A 16,158-nucleotide genomic window follows, 5' to 3' on the forward strand; every position below is an offset into this window, starting at 1 on the left:
CTCTCCCCCATGTCTGCGTGGGTTTCCTCTGGGTACTCCCGTTTCCTCCCACAGACCAAAGACATGCAGGTTAGGCACATTGGCGATTCTAAATTGTCCCTAGTGTATGCTTGGTGCGAGTGTGTGTGTGTGTGTGTGCACGCCCTGCGGTGGGCTGGCGCTCTGCCTGGGGTTTGTTTCCTGCCTTGCGCCCTGTGTTGGCTGGGATTGGCTCCAGCAGAGCCCCGTGACCCTGTACTTAGGATATAGCAGGTTGGGTTTCAATCAGACAGCTCTGATCCGTTTCTGCTTACTCATCTGTCTCCTGATCCACGATCATACTCTGTCTGTGTGAAAAGCAGAACACAAAAGTAGTAACAGTAAGCTGGACCAGTGAAGCAGCAATGATAACCAATGTACCACCATGCTGTTCCACAAAGATTTGATGAGCATGGATAATTTGTTTTCTGTCGATTACAGCAAATAAAGTTACATATTACAATACATTCTTGTGAGCCAATTAAAAATATAAATCCAACAGTATTTTGATGTCTGAGTGAGAAATACTCATGTATAATAGATATGACAGCAAATGGTTAAACCAATGTGGCACTGCATAGCTCTAAGGCATACAAACAAAGCAGAATAAATCAAATTGTAAAATATCTTATCTTGAGATATAAAAAAAGAAAAATCAATGGAAAGAAAGGAAAATGAAATATTCAAACATATGAGTCAATAAAGATGTGTAAATGTTAGGAACATCAAACATATACTGCATTTTGCCAGGATGGGCAATCTTTCTGGGGTCCATTAAGCTGTTCTTCAACTATATGGTCTTGTTGGGCATCCTGACCCACAATACAGTCATGCACTATATGCTGACACAAAGACTTTCATTCTTCTGTTGCAGGAGAAATTATTCCTAGAAATTAAATTCCACTTTGTATGTAATGCATATAATAAACTGAACTACAATAAAAAAACTGTTTTTTGGTGTATTATTTTATTTTTGCACTATATTCTACCTGGTATAGATTAATTATTTTTATTACAGAATGTGTTTTAAACTTTCGGGCACTCAATTACTACTTCAGATCACAATATGGACAGTCTGTTCAGCATTTACACAAAAACAGCAGAAACAATTTGGCCTTAAATTCACTAATGTTTCAGGCTTGTGCCCCAAGTCTCTTTGTCAAAAAAACTATAAACATTGAACTTCAATGTACTGTACATGGTAGACAGTGAACAATACTGTATATAATGAAGGCTGATTTAGGGGTCGATCACTGTTCACTAAAAACTCCAATACAAAAAAGCAACTGAAAATGTAGGTAATGGGCTTCACTATTTGTTCATTTTTAATTTGGAATGAATGCAAACATGCTTATAATGGAAATGGTAGCAATCGCACCCTCCTTTTTCACTCTAACTAGCAATATTTGCTACATTAGCAAGCCAGGGTGCATTTCATTTTATTACACTCATCCTTCACCCAACCCAAATCGTAACCTAATCATCTCATCAGCTATTACTGGAGAATCCCTTTAAATGAACTCTGATTTATTCCGTTCTGCAGGGTTGGGATAAAAATATATTTTCCATGGCAGAAAAAATAAGCACACTACAATATTTTAGACTTGTGTTTCTATGAAATGCTGCAATTGTATAATTACAGAGATCTTGATGTTTAAATAAACTCTGTAGAAGTGTTCAGAACTTCATATACTTCAATGTCATTGACAGTGTTGATCACAGCGAATTAGTTGACTTTGTTTGCTGAAATTCTCCCTTAAAATTGTCTGTGCATCCGGCTTAAGCAAACTCTTTTTCCTAGCACCCCATGATACCTTGGGACATCAATGTAAGATCACAGAACCAATGCTGGATGCACTACTCCTGTTCTATTCTTTCCAGCAAGCTGGTGGAGGCCTACCTACTATTTCTTCACAAATCCAACAGAGAGCTGTCATTAGTAGCAGCCATGGTGGTGGCAATCTGATGAATGTGTGGAGAGACTTTTTCCAGTCTCTGTGACCCAGTGATACACAGGGTGGAAGAAAAAGCAGTCACTGCCAGCAGCTGGACTACATGGTGAATGACTACCTGGAGTGCATACCATGCAGATGGCACAATGGTAACACTACATCCTCACAATAAAGAAATCATGGGTTCATGCTCCGGGTCCACTCTGTGTAGTAGCGCTTGGAGTAGTAAGAAAAGCATTATATAAAAATAATGAATTATTATTATGGAGATTCAGGGTCACAATACTGGATTTAGTTTGCTCATTGATGTGATGGAAATGCACTGTTGTCTGACCTCCAGCTTACTGTCTGAACAGGCTTTTAGAGCTGCAGACCATGGGCCTCATGTATAACGACGTGCGGAGAACTCACACTATAACATAGCATCAGCACAAAAGTGGGAATGTGCGTATGCACAGAAAAATCCAGATGCATAAATTTGTGCGTACGCAAACTTCCACGTTCTTCCGCTACATAAACCCCGGTCAGCATGAAAAGTAACGCACGTGCATGCACCTGCTGCCTCACCCCAACTCCTCCCAGAATTACGCCTCTTTGAATATGCAAATCAATATAAATAGCCCTTAAGCTCACCCTTCTGTGAAAAGATAATGGAAAACAAACAGAGGAAAATAGAAGAATTTCAGCGAATACCAAGTGGAGGCAAAGAAAAACGTACTATTTGTTGGCTTAAACAGTGGTATAATCAACAAAAGGAAGTTGATCGAGTGACAGAGTGTTGGAGAAACCCAAAAGCTCAAGTTCACAAAGTCGCACAGTGCACAAAATAAAAAAGAAGTTGTCACATATCAAAGTCGCCATGAAAAGGTGAGTCATAACCCACCGTCTGAGTGTCATATGAAAGCTTATTAGGGTACAGCCAAAAAAAAAAAAAATGGCATACAGTGGGGAAAAAAAGCAAGAAATGTCAACTTTAATCTCGAGATTTCCACTTTAATCACGTAGTTTATTTTGTCATTAAATTAGATCATCATAAACTTCATCTGAAAATCGTTTACTAGTTTCTCAAATCCCATCATAACTAAAGTAGCACGTTAAATGCTTCATTTTGTATTTGATCTTCTATGTGCTCTGTATGTGTGAATCACTATGTGCGTCCGGGCTTTCTCTTCCTCTCACAGGACACAGAAACCATTACATTCGTGATATTACAGTTTACAGTGATGTATTTGTATTTATAAGTACAAACAGTTCTACAAGGAGCACTTGATGGACTGATTGAATGTGTTTACTGATTGAGTGTGTTTATAGTTCTTGGGATGAAACTGTTTCTGAACTGCGAGGTCCATACAGGAAAGGCTTTGAAACGTTTGCCGTGTGAGAGCAGTTCAAATAGATAGCATGGCTGAGGCAGCGTGTGCTTGATGCTATATACCGATAATTCTCTTTCTCAGCTTCTGTAGATCTTTGATTCCCCACTCAGATACAGTGATATAAATATTCCGAGTGGTGCAGTGAAAGTAATATGGAAAAAAATGATCCGCTGTGGCAAACCCTAACGGGAGCAGCTGAAAGAAGAAGAAGAAGAAGCAGTGAGAGTAACAACATTAAAGCAGTTATGATATTTGGAATAGTTTGTCTATTCCGTGGACCATTGTATTGTTGCTGGTTAATTACAATCAGATGCAATAAACTAATAAACAATATGCGTTTAATTTCAGTGAATTTATAAAGCAGCATTAGGGACGTGGAACTGAAAATGAAAGATAAACCACACAGGAACAGTAGCACTGCTTTGACGCTGGGTGTCGCCAGTCTGCAAAACCGAGCGGAGAACTTGCGTACGACAGGGTATGATGTACCATGGAAATGTGCGTGGCTTTACACCAAGTTTAAGTTTTATACATCACGATTTGAATGTGGAAACATTCTTACGTAACATTTCTGTGCGTATACACCGTTATACATGAGGCCCCAGGCCTGGAGTGTTGCAGAAATGAGATGTGAAACAAGCTAACAGATGACCAGCTAAACTGTGGCTTTAAACTCCAACCAGTTTCACTCCAATCACTTTCTTAAGCCAGTTTTTGCTGTTAATTAAACCCATTATTTAATTCCATGGCTTGTTGCTGCTCTCATTCTGCCACAGCACACATTTCGAAAACTGTTGTTTTTCTGTTCTATCTAAGAGCACCGTCAAAATGTTTTGGTGACCTGAGAGATCAACCTTACCAAGACCATCACCTTTCTTTAATTTCAGATCATGTGTCATGGGCACAGGGGAGCTGGTGATGTGGTGGCTTGTTTTGTGTCTCATTATTGTTTGGCTGCTAATTAAAGAAAAAGAAACTACTGTGGGGCCTGAGTCAAATTAATTAAAAGAAGTAATCAGCAGCAAAACTGGTCATTAATTATGAAGATGGTAACAATGAAAACCTGCAGCCACTGGCAGCACTCTAGGCCTGGAGTTTGCCACCCCTGATCTAGATAGACTGAAGAGATGCACAACATAATGAACAGATTGATATAAAAGGCATAATATAAAGACAGAAGAAATGCACCACAAATAGATAAATAGATAGATTACAAGGACGCTAGGTGATTGATGATAACAATAATAATGCTTTTACATTTAATTAATATATGAACTTTCCTAGGCTTTAAGTGCTTCACAGATATTCAAAAGAATGCAATAGAATAGGAACAGAAGCACAGGCTAAGGATAGAATTCAATATCAAAGAGCTAAGCAACAAATAAAGGATTCATACATGAAACACAAAGTTCAGGTTATAATTCGAAACAAAACAGGGATAATATAAAAAATGCCAGAAGACAATGATGAAACAATCAATAAGCATAGAAGAAAAGTGCTATGTGCTAGTGTGGAAGAAGGAGGGAAGACAGGAATAGTTCAATCAATTAGATTTTTATTTAGTCACAGATGAGTACCTGGATTCTACGTTGTTGTACAGAAGAGCAAAGTTCCATTTTTCAATTGGCTTATTATAATTTCTTCTTCCTCCCTCTTCCCCTTACTTAATCAAAAACATAATATTGTTCATTTAAGCATTTTATTTTATTACGCTAATGGGCCATCTGTTCCTTTTTTTTTTTTTTTGAATTTGTCAGATAGACCCTAAAGAAGGAAAGGTCATCTTTCCTGTGTCAAATAGACGTGTTCCTAAAGATAACTGGAAGTTGTCCTAGGTCAGCTTACTACACCGTGTGTGATGACAGATGCCTGTATGAATATGAGAAGAAGAAGAAGAAGGTGCAGTGAGAGTAAATGCTAAAGCAGCTATTGTATTTAGAATAGTTTAACCATTCCGTGGACCATTATATTATTACTGGTTAATTACAATCAGATACATTAAACTAATAAACAATATGCAGTTAATTTCAGTGTATTTATAAAGCCATGTCAGGGATATGGATCTGAAAAGGAAAGAGTAACCAAACAGGAACAGCAGCACTGCTTTGACGCTGGGTGCTTCCAGACTGCAAAACTGAGCGGAGAACACCAGGGTATGAGGTACTGTGGAAATGTGCATGGCTTTACGCCAAGTTTAGATTTTATAGATAGCAATTTTAGCATGGAAATGTTCATACGCAACATTTTTGTGTGTACGCACCATTTATACATGAGCCACCAGGTCAGTATAAATGAGAGTTTCAGTTTTTGATTTTTCATTATGGGTTATTCACTGTAGAGTGATGGCCAAAAATGTCAAATTTACAATACACTAATGGGTGCAGAAAGTGAAGAGGTCATAATACTTTCTGAATTCACTGTTGCTTGATGAAAAAACTACATCATGCAGGCTCCTTCCATAAACTCAAATCTTCCACTAATACTCTCAGCTGCCAGATTAGTCCAAACTATCGTATGGTTTACCACTGTCAGGCGTGTGCGATTAGGAAACAGTTTCTACACAGTCAAGCAATACCACTCCAGGCCAAGAGGAGGTGCCCTTGTTAACCCAACCTCTCTATTTATCTGCAGTTCCACAGAATCTCACTAGGAAGACAAGTGACATCACTTCCGGTTCCATGTCATTAGAACCCATCCCTTTGGGGAATCAGCACTAATAAACCACCTAGAACTTGAAGGAGGCAGTCCGTTTTAAGAAGTACCAGAAACTAAGATGCAACCCTCAGAAGCAGAACTTTCTTTTACTGTTTTGTGTGCTGTTAAATTTTGGCCAATTTTCCCTTAATTACTCTCTGGATTAAGCAGGGACTCGCTGGTTCCCCAAAACTCTTTGTGGCTCAACTATTCAATGCTGGAGTATCTTGGGTAAATTTGTGAAATTATGTGGGGCTTGCAAGTGACTGCAGAGTCAGGAAAACTTCACAAGATGATGTTTCAGATGCTTGCGTTGTTGAATTTAGAGACAAGCGTCTCCTAAAAGTGTACTCCCCAGGAACCAGAAGTTCATGAAGCCAACTGTTCAAAATTTTCTTTATCACAAAATATGACTTTCTGCTAAATGCCTCTAAAAAAGCTGGAGACCAGCTATGATACAGGAGCAGCTTACAGGCAGTGATAGAGAAAATGCATTCAGCTTTTTCACTTTGCCAGATTTGTCCAAGGTCTGATGTTTAATCCCTGCCTGTGTGGAGTTTGCACATTCTCCACGTGTCCACCTGCACAGTGCAACAAAAACCCGGGTAGAAGCTTGAAAGTTGGAATGGTACAACACATCTGAGTGCTCTCTGTCTGATCTGACACCACATACACTGCACAGTCCCCTGACAGAATGATGCAAGAAAACACATACTGTTGACTTTATTCCTCAAATTGTTCCAAAAACAATGATGAAATCTTTTTAATGGCTTTTAAAAAGGCAGATCTCATGGCTTAGCATGTGATGAATTTATGAATTCAAATGACTAAAATGGGTAATGTCCCTTTTAAAATCATTAGTAGTTCACTTTTAATAAAAACACCATTTTTAGATCCGATGATTTTGTGGCAAAATACGTTATTCACTACAAAAGCTGCAGCAACTTCTGCTAAGCCACCCACACTGTAATTAGGGCCTTTATCTTTTAAGAAGCAGAATGGCATCATGGTTTGCCACTTATGTTTGATTTGTCCAAAAAAAAATAAATGAATGGTACTGTAGCAACCCCAGGGTCCGGACCTGAGAAGGAGACACTCCTCGGGTGGTCGAGACCTGTCAGAGGGGGTGGGAATACCTGGATAAGCAAGCAATAAAAAGCAGCTCAATGAGCTGGTGGGCACAGAAACAGCACTTAACGAGCACTTCGGATGTTCCTCCCGACTACTGAATTCCATTGGCCTGGATGCAGGGTTGCCGGCACCCCTTGGATATGGACCCCAGCCTTGGATCAGCTCATGAAGAGGAGTGATAATGTGGCACCTCTGACCCTGGTTAAATGGAGTGAGGTGGTGTGTATGAGCAAGCAAAGGAATGAAGTAGCAGGGAGAATGGTGGAAATGATCGTGAAGATACCATCACCCCTTTTTAGAGCCACTCACCAGCAATTGGTGTAAACAGGCCTAATTTCCTTTCTTCTGTTTCTTGCACACCTTGGGTTATTCATCAAACATTAGAAAGTTTATCAGTGTGAAAGTTTGGCTCATGGCCACTTAATTATGTGTTCAAACACAAATTTAATGTGTAAATCGCCTTGCTGAAAGTGTAGTGACACAGTGAAGAATCCCACGGCTGGTGAACCTTTCTCAGTGTACTCCAACTATTTCCCTATATTTTAAAGATAGTATTATTGTAGTGTAATTGGCATCTCAAATCTCGTCCTGTGAGGATGAGTGTCAACCCTGGGGTGATTTCTGCCTTGTGCTTGTAACAAACTGCTTTCTGTTTGCCCTCTGCATTATGTAGGATGTTAAAAGTAAAAAGGAAGGCAGAAATTGGAATGGGTCCAATACTTTATTCCTTGTTTAAAACATAAAGAAATGGGGCATCACATAGATAAACAAGCTCCTCTCTAACTCCCCGTCAGTGTTTACACAGTGTCTGGCACCTTCACAGAAAAAGCAGACGTGTGCGTCCCTGGGGTGCAACATACTGACTAACTCCCTGACTAACAAGGGAAGGAACATTACAAATTAAGTATATGCCATACATACAGAGGGCTGATTGAGGAAATTCACCAAATGCATACACATAAAAAAAATAATTCCAAACAAACACTTGGCTACACGCTCACTGCTCCTGGAATAGACCCCCAGTGACCCTGAAATGGATAAAATGGTTTTGAGAATAATGCGTGTGCACACTTTCAATGGCTCAGTTCCGTGCCCTTCTACTTGTAAGCATTACAACTCAATGATATAGTAGTAAGAAAATGGGCAAACATTTCCCAGTGTAACAAACTGCAGAGTAAGCTGGCTTTTGATAAAAGACAGATGATTGCAGGGGCAATGTTGATTCCAAATTCCACACGGAGGGCACCTAGGACTGAAATCATATTGGCGATCCCATTAAGGTAGTTGGCAAAGTTGAACTCCTGCCTTGCTGTGTCTAAATGTTTCAGTGTGTTTATGTGAAATTATTTTCTCTCCTTCAGCATAAGACATTGGGCTGAATGGTCAAGTCCTGAAAAGAACTTTCTTATAAGAAAAGGCTGAAAGGAGTACGATTTAAATCTACCATAGGAATGGAGCTATTTAAATGTATTTGGTAGATAACGTTATGATCAAGCCAAGATTTTTTAACGTCACACAGAAATATTGCCCCCAAAATGATCATTTTTATATGTATTTGTTCATTATGTTCATTACATCCATTTCATTTACGTTCATGGCAGTAAGCCACAACAGCAGTACTTCAGGGTTTTTCAACAGCAGTTTGTGAAGCTGCACCAGTAAATTCCTTGATGAAACACCTCAGATATGTACAAATACAAGGCATAATATCGGCCAGATAATCTATTCCTTGGCTTTTCTTCACTTGTAAACTGTAATTTTACACCTGTCTCACTCTGTGTGGTGATATGACATTAAGCACCGTGGCAGCCAAAATTACTGGGCAGTGTTATAATTATTGTGTTTTTTTTTTTTTTATTAATTCACGGGAATTTAATTTTGTTGTTTATTCAATGCCCTGTACTAATATTAACAATGTCGACATTTTTTAATGTTATATTATGTTGTGCTTATGTGACGTCAAGTCTGATCCTGCCAATTGCACGACAGGCATCTACTGTATAATAAAAGACGAAGGTGTGTGTGTCCAGTCCCTCTGAGCAATCTGATTGATCAGTTTGGCTTTAGTCCTGCAACCAAAGAGTAAATGAGAGTGTGAGGCACACAAGGAGGAGTAAAGGCAAGTGAGACATGCTGTGGGAGCTGCCTTCAAAAGATGTCAAGTACAAAACCAGACAAGAGGCAAAAAAGGCGCCTCTAACATTGAGAGTCTGAGAAGCAAGAGTTACAGGAATGTACTCGAGAGGGGGAGCACTGGTTAAGATACGTTCACACGCACACACAAATACAGAGGAAAGGTGCTGAACTATGTGTAGGGCAAGAGATCCCAAATATTTTTTAATTATTCCGTTACCTGAAAGATACTCTGGCTAGCTATATATAAAATTTGGTGCTGTTGGATCTCAGAGTTATCCCTTGGTGAATAAACAAAAGATGTCCTCGTTTTGTGGTAGTTTAGCTTTCTAACATGTAGAGAAGTTCTTTACAAGGCTTTGTCTTTCTGAGTATTCTTTTGGCCTTCCCCTTTATCATCTTGCTTGGTTATTTTTGCCTTACTGGTACTAATCTTTGTTTGATTATGCTTTGGGTTCCATTCATCTCCTGGTCTCTTTTAAATACTCTCAAAAACATTTCTGTACCTGAGAGTGCACATAATAGACAGGACTCCTGGCCAATGAATGAGTGGAGGAGGCGGGTCTTCAGTTTAAAAGCATATGCTCTTTTAATGTTGTGCTTGAAGGAATATTCCAGAAAACACTAAATTGGCAACATTTAAGCTAAAATACATATGCTTGAAACACTGTGACCAGAGACAGTTTAGCTGATATATGGATTATGCGGCAAGAGTTTCACAAGATTTTTTAATTGATGCTTTGATATGATTTACTGCCCTCATTGGGTCTTCATTGTAATAAGAATTTTTACATTTTATTTTGTGTGAAGTATTTTTTTCTCAGATTCTATTAAATGGAATCCCACTTGAACAGTAAGTACAGGTGGAAAATTTCACTGGAAGGGATATTAGTGTTGTATATTGCAAGATGCACATCCGGGATTAACAAATGCCTAATAATGCATGTGCAGCACTCAGTCACACATAGGCAGGTGAGGGGTGCCATTCTTCTTTCCATTCTTTATTTCAAAGTCCAATAAATGAGTAACACTTACTATGGACCTTCAATTTGTGTGTGATTCCTACACAACTGTAAGTGGACATTACTTTGTATTGAATGGAAAAAACAACAATAAGGAGTAAAAAGCTAATTGTTCTAATCTTATCTACTAAAGGAAGTTACATCCTGCAACTTGGGAGCAAGGCTCATTAAAACTGTATGAAAGGTGATTTAAAGGATTATTTTAGAAATGTAATTTCCCCATCCAGTATTATATTTAAAGAGAAAAGCTCTTTATATACCAAAAGCAAAGTAGGTCACGACAAAGCCAAATCACACTATACTGTATAATGGAGCAGTTTTTGGTACCCTTTATGGACTGGGTGTCACCCAGAGAAAATAATACTGTTACTGTGCCTTTCTTTTCTTTGATAATTTGACACTTTCTGTTGATCACACTTTTGCCAGTTGTTAAATCTAAATTTGTTAGCTGAGTAACTGTAACTAAATCTAAAGAGTGAGGTGGTATGCTTGAAAACTCAAGCTGTCCTCAAGATAAAGTTAATCCTCTCTCTGAGACATTGGATTTGGAAAAGCTAAAGAGAGATAGATACTCTGGGCCTCAAAGAAAAGATTATCTTGAGGGAGAGACTGATGTGTTTTTGTAATTGAAAGCGTGTAGATTTATTTATTCCTTTACTCTATTTTTGCTTTCACTTTTGGCTCATTTTATTTTTTAAAATCAAGAAACCCCAATTTTTATTCTTGACACATGATGAATCACTTCATAACAAAGACCTTGGGAAGTTTTGGTAATCAGTTTTGGGATTTGTTTGTATTTCTTTCCTGCCATTTTTAAATGTACATGTTTAAAAATATGCATTGTGGCGGACGGCCGGATTCCATGCCTGGCCGGGATGACCCTTTGACACTTGGTCCGTGGGAACAGCCATTGGCGGCGTACTACTTCCCCAGGAACATTTGGTGGCAGCTCCCCTGGGTTGCATTGGGGCCACAGATACGGGACTCTGGAGCTCAGCCCTGTTGGGCTCCGTGGCCACCACCAGGGGGAGCTCCATGGCTTCCTGAGCCCGTGTGGGTGGGGATGCAGCCACATCTGGAAGTGCAGCCAGATCTAGGTCAATCAATCAACTAAAGCACTTCCGGGTGGGATATAAAAGGGAGCCAGCAGCCACCATCGGCAGCCAGTGTTGGGAGGAGGAGAACAATACTTGCCAGGAGGAGTGGTGGTGAAGACCAGTATGCTTGTGAACACTTTGGTGACTTGTTTGTGCTTAAAAGGGACTGTGTTGTGGCCAAGGGACATGGGGAAGATGTGCCCCCCAGCTGAAGAAAAATAAATATTTGTTGTATTTTTACGCATGCCTGCCTGTCTCTTTGTGCTGGGTCGGGCGCCAATACAGCGCCTTTCACAGCATACAACCAAAATCATGAAAAAAGTCCCACCTTTTAAAAATGAAAATTATGTAATATATGTGTGTTTATAGACCCAGGTGAATGAGCCTGAATGATGACCCATTCCCACGATAAGGCACTATACAATAGAGCCAACATACGGAGACCCAGTAGTGGATGGTAGCCCACCATAACTGTGTAGAGCAAGTGCCTCAAACTAATTGCAAGAAGCATGAGTTCTCTTACCCAGTGGGACGCAGAACATACAGTATACCCAGTCATAAAGGTAAGATGGTTCTGCTTGAAGAGGCACCACAGAAGTTTTCTTGGTACCTACTGTATCTCTAGAAATATGAAACATATAATGTAGGCTGGTTTACCAAGAAAAAATGCATTAAACTGAGCACACACACTGACAGGGCAAGAGTGGCTGAAAGGAAAGAGGAAGATATAGAAAAAGAGAGATTTGACATATTCCGTTTTGTCACATGAATCTTTTGTAATTTCAATTTGTTTTACCATGAATTACTGCTATTTATTATTATATTAAATGACATCGTGTTTTTTTTAGTTGCTATGCCCGTTTACATACATTTTGATGTAATGTCCTGCCTATATAAAATGGTGGCACACAGTGTTTGGAATCCTAGATTTATATCCCTTCCATTACTTTTGCATTAATTTTACTACAGGAAGACAACAGTAGCTTACCAATTTGTCCTTTTTGATTTTATTTTTTTTTATTTCCATAGCTGTTTTTAGGCTTGGGATTTGGTCATTTCTCATTTTCCCTCCTTGTATTTTGACCCCTCACCTGCTTCACAATTATGATTTGCCTGTTCCTGCCCTGTTTTCCAAATCTGCTCTCCTCTTCAGGGTAAACTCTTTTCAAAGTTATTGCTATACCACCAGCCAATGAAAGGACCGGAAGAAAAATGGGGGTCAGAATAATGAAGCAAAAACATGACATCAAAGGATACCAAGCATCAAAGCCTATACATGAACCAAACTCAAAATGAAAAGAAAACAAAAAGGAATTAAAAAGAACCAAGAACTTAAAGAATTTGAACAAACTTTGTTTTACAATCCACAAAATATGGACGTGACCACAGCAAGTAAACTTTATATCCATGTCCCCCGATGTCACTCCATTCATGGCCCCTAACATTGCCTCTAGCAGCTGCACAATAACCATCACACACAACCACACAAAAGGTGTCACCTGATGGAAACAAAATGCAGAAACTGCAAAACTACATAAAATTTACCATAAATATGTGGAGACTTTAATAAATAATGTTTAAATAATTAACACCCTAAAGTAATCAACAACAATCAAAACTGATTAAAAAAAATTATCCTCATGGTGAAATCACTAATAGTCATGACAGGTATCCTTAACAGTGTAGTTCATGGTCAGATATTCTGTGTCAGCTAATCACAGTACTGTCGACGAGTAAAGCTGTATTGCATTATCATTGAGCAGCTGTTAAAAAGCTTCTCCATCTTTAGATAGCAAAAACAGACAGCTAAAGGTGATAAAATGATGACAAGAGGTGGTAGCTATTCTGAGAGCATGGGAAATCAGAAAAGTCAAAACCAAGGTAGGAACTGTAATTGGAGCAACGAGAGCTAAAATATTTATCTTAAATCAAAAATGGAGCAGTATTTCATGAACCAGAACATTCAAAACAACAAAGAATTGATCACTATAAAGGTTTGGCTGAATACCAATCTTAGACAAACAGCCCAGTGTAATGCCATCTTAAACAGAGTCATGCTAGTGACATCACTTGACACAATGGCTGTGTCATAGCAAGTGGAATCCATGTCTTAGCCCAAAATGGTGTTTCCCACAAAAACACAACATCATTTTTGACCCAAAATGAATTATAAACATCACATATGAATTATTTGGTTTTTAAAACTCCAGTTTGCATTTATTGTTTGAAGGCAAAGGAGCATCCAGAACAAATTAAATAAATTACCCAATCATGACAGTGGTATTTTTTTCTTGCTTGCCTGAGATGAGTGCAATAGGGCAATGCAACACAAAATAAAAATCAATTCTGCATCTCCAGGGGTGTATTAAACAAAAGTCACAAGCATCCTGACGAGCATATTAATTATTGACTCAAAGAAGGGCAAAATATTTACATATGCATCATAGCAGAATAGGTAAATAAATTAGTTTGAGTTTATTATCTATCAGGTGACTGCTTTCTTTTTTAAATGCAAAACTAACAGTTGCTCAAAAATAAAAGCCTGCTCACCAACTGACTGTAGTTTTTCTGTGCCCCATTTGGGTTGTCTCATGCTTACTTTCCCCAAAAGAGGAGGAGGAGGAGAATTTATGACCAGAAAAGACATTGTATTCATTATAGTTTTCTTTATTTTTTGTAATTGTTAGTAATCTTTTGTCTATTCCTTTCCTTTATATACAGTACAAGTGAGGGTGTATTGTGTTTTCTAGAGTAATGAGTTGTATTTTCCTGTGCATCAAAAGCCTGAGTTTATACTGGATCTATAACAGTTATACAGTAATTTATAGATTTTTTTCCCCCCATATTATTTACCTTGAATTATTCTTCGTGAAAAAAGAATTCCCCCTATCCATATTCCTTAGTTTAACAAGACTGCATTGTTTTGATCTAATTCTTCATTGATGTTCACAGTGTATTTGTGCAGATATAATCTCTCTGTAAAATGCAGGGTATTTGTACAGTGTATTTAATGGCACTGCTTAATATTTCTAAATCTGCTTTGTGCACTCTGAACATATCCATTGAAAAGCAGGCTATGTAAAAATAAATTGAGTATCCACTGTCATGTGCATGGGAGACAGCATAAGGGCTCTAGTAATGGTAATTACCCGCCAAACTAGGGTTGGCAGAACAGCCGTTCTTGGGAAGATTAATTAGTCTTCCAAACGTTCTGTCAGGATTATGAATACGCCAGACTGATAGATGTCAGTTATTGTTTTTGTAGAGGATGATAGGAATTTCTGTTGGCAGTTGAATCTATGAGCTTTCACTCTGATGGCAAGGATTGATGTTAGCCAGATTTGCAGTATATTAGACATTGGTGATCTTATTTTCCCTTTTCGCTAGAGGAGCAGTAACACTTTTAGTTGTAAAAGGTACTAGGATTATCTTGCAGAAAAAAACAAAAATATCCTTTATACAAAAAATGTAAAAAAAGTATATGAAGTGGAAGATCAAAGTTGGAACCATTGGCAGCTTTGGGTTATCATACCGAATAAAATAATTTGTTTAAAATTAAAAATTTGCAGTGAAACCCACAAAACAAATTGCATTTCACTTCTAGCAAATCTTGTGCCATTGGAGACAAAAAGAAAGGAGTTCAGTTCCTGCCTGGAAGCTATGACATGCATTCATTTCACATGTAAGTGTCTGACATTTAAAATTTAAAAATAAAAAAGAAAGATATCCAACTTGTTACATGTAGTCATTTTGTTGAGCCACCAGCTGTATTCTGGTAGTGTGATCCCTACTTTACCAATTATAATGAGTCTTGGCTATTGCAATCCTAAAGATGCACCAGAGACAGAAAAGAAACATGAAGCTCCAGGATGCTTGTAGAGTGCATATCCTCAACATCAAAGGGCAGTGGTTAGAGGGTTGGGGTTTGGGGAAATAGCAGTTTCCTCTATTGTGAAATTTTCAGTGAAAAAAAAAAAAACACAGTAATTGATGTACTTTAGTATGTCCTTATTATCTAGCATGTCACTTTTTTGCTAAAAAATGCACTTTGTTCTGCTGAAGTGATGTGAATGAAAGGCATAAATAGAATTGATTTTGCTGGTGGGTGATAGATTGCATGTATAAAGCAATTGTAGAAAAGAACACAGGTAAACAAACGTTTGAACAAGGCCTTGGGTACCATTACTCCACATGGGGAAAAAAAAACCACTACCTCCTTAGTCACTTCTGCATTTCACAATTGAAAATCTCCTGTGAACTTAATTTTAGTGTCAGATTTGTGCAACTATTTAAATCAAAACTTGTCTATTTTGAAGAAGTTGACTTTGAATATTACTGGCACACTCACTGCTCCCTTCTGTTATGAACTCGTGGGAAACACACAGAATTTGAAAAGCAAACAGTGTTATTCAAGACCTCAGCCATCCAGCACAGTCATTTTTGTCCCTCCTCCTATGCGGAAAATGATTCAGGACCAATAGCACTAGCACCACTAGATTCATGGATGGTGTTTATCCTTGGATTATAAGGCTACTTGCGTCCGATGTGTTTATCCTGTAAATGTAGAGGGTGACACAGTGGTAGGGCTGCAGCCTTGCTAAAAGAAGGCTGGGGTTGGTGGGTATTACTGTTGTATTCACGGTCTGGTTATGTATTCATAGTCTATTGTTCATATTATTAGTCTGTTCATTTTATAGGTGACACGTACATAAAAATCTCACGGTGTTATGTACACCTG

At 38.5% G+C, this 16,158-nt stretch overlaps 1 protein-coding gene across 1 annotated transcript in view; it reads right to left on the minus strand.

Moving 5' to 3' along the window:
- The window catches only part of kcnab1a (potassium voltage-gated channel, shaker-related subfamily, beta member 1 a), a 409,855-nt gene that overhangs the window by 363,165 nt on the left and 30,532 nt on the right, over positions 1–16,158 (minus strand). The window lies entirely within an intron of this gene.

The sequence above is a fragment of the Polypterus senegalus genome, chromosome 1, assembly GCF_016835505.1.
Source record: "Polypterus senegalus isolate Bchr_013 chromosome 1, ASM1683550v1, whole genome shotgun sequence".
NCBI classification, from domain to species: domain Eukaryota; kingdom Metazoa; phylum Chordata; class Cladistia; order Polypteriformes; family Polypteridae; genus Polypterus; species Polypterus senegalus.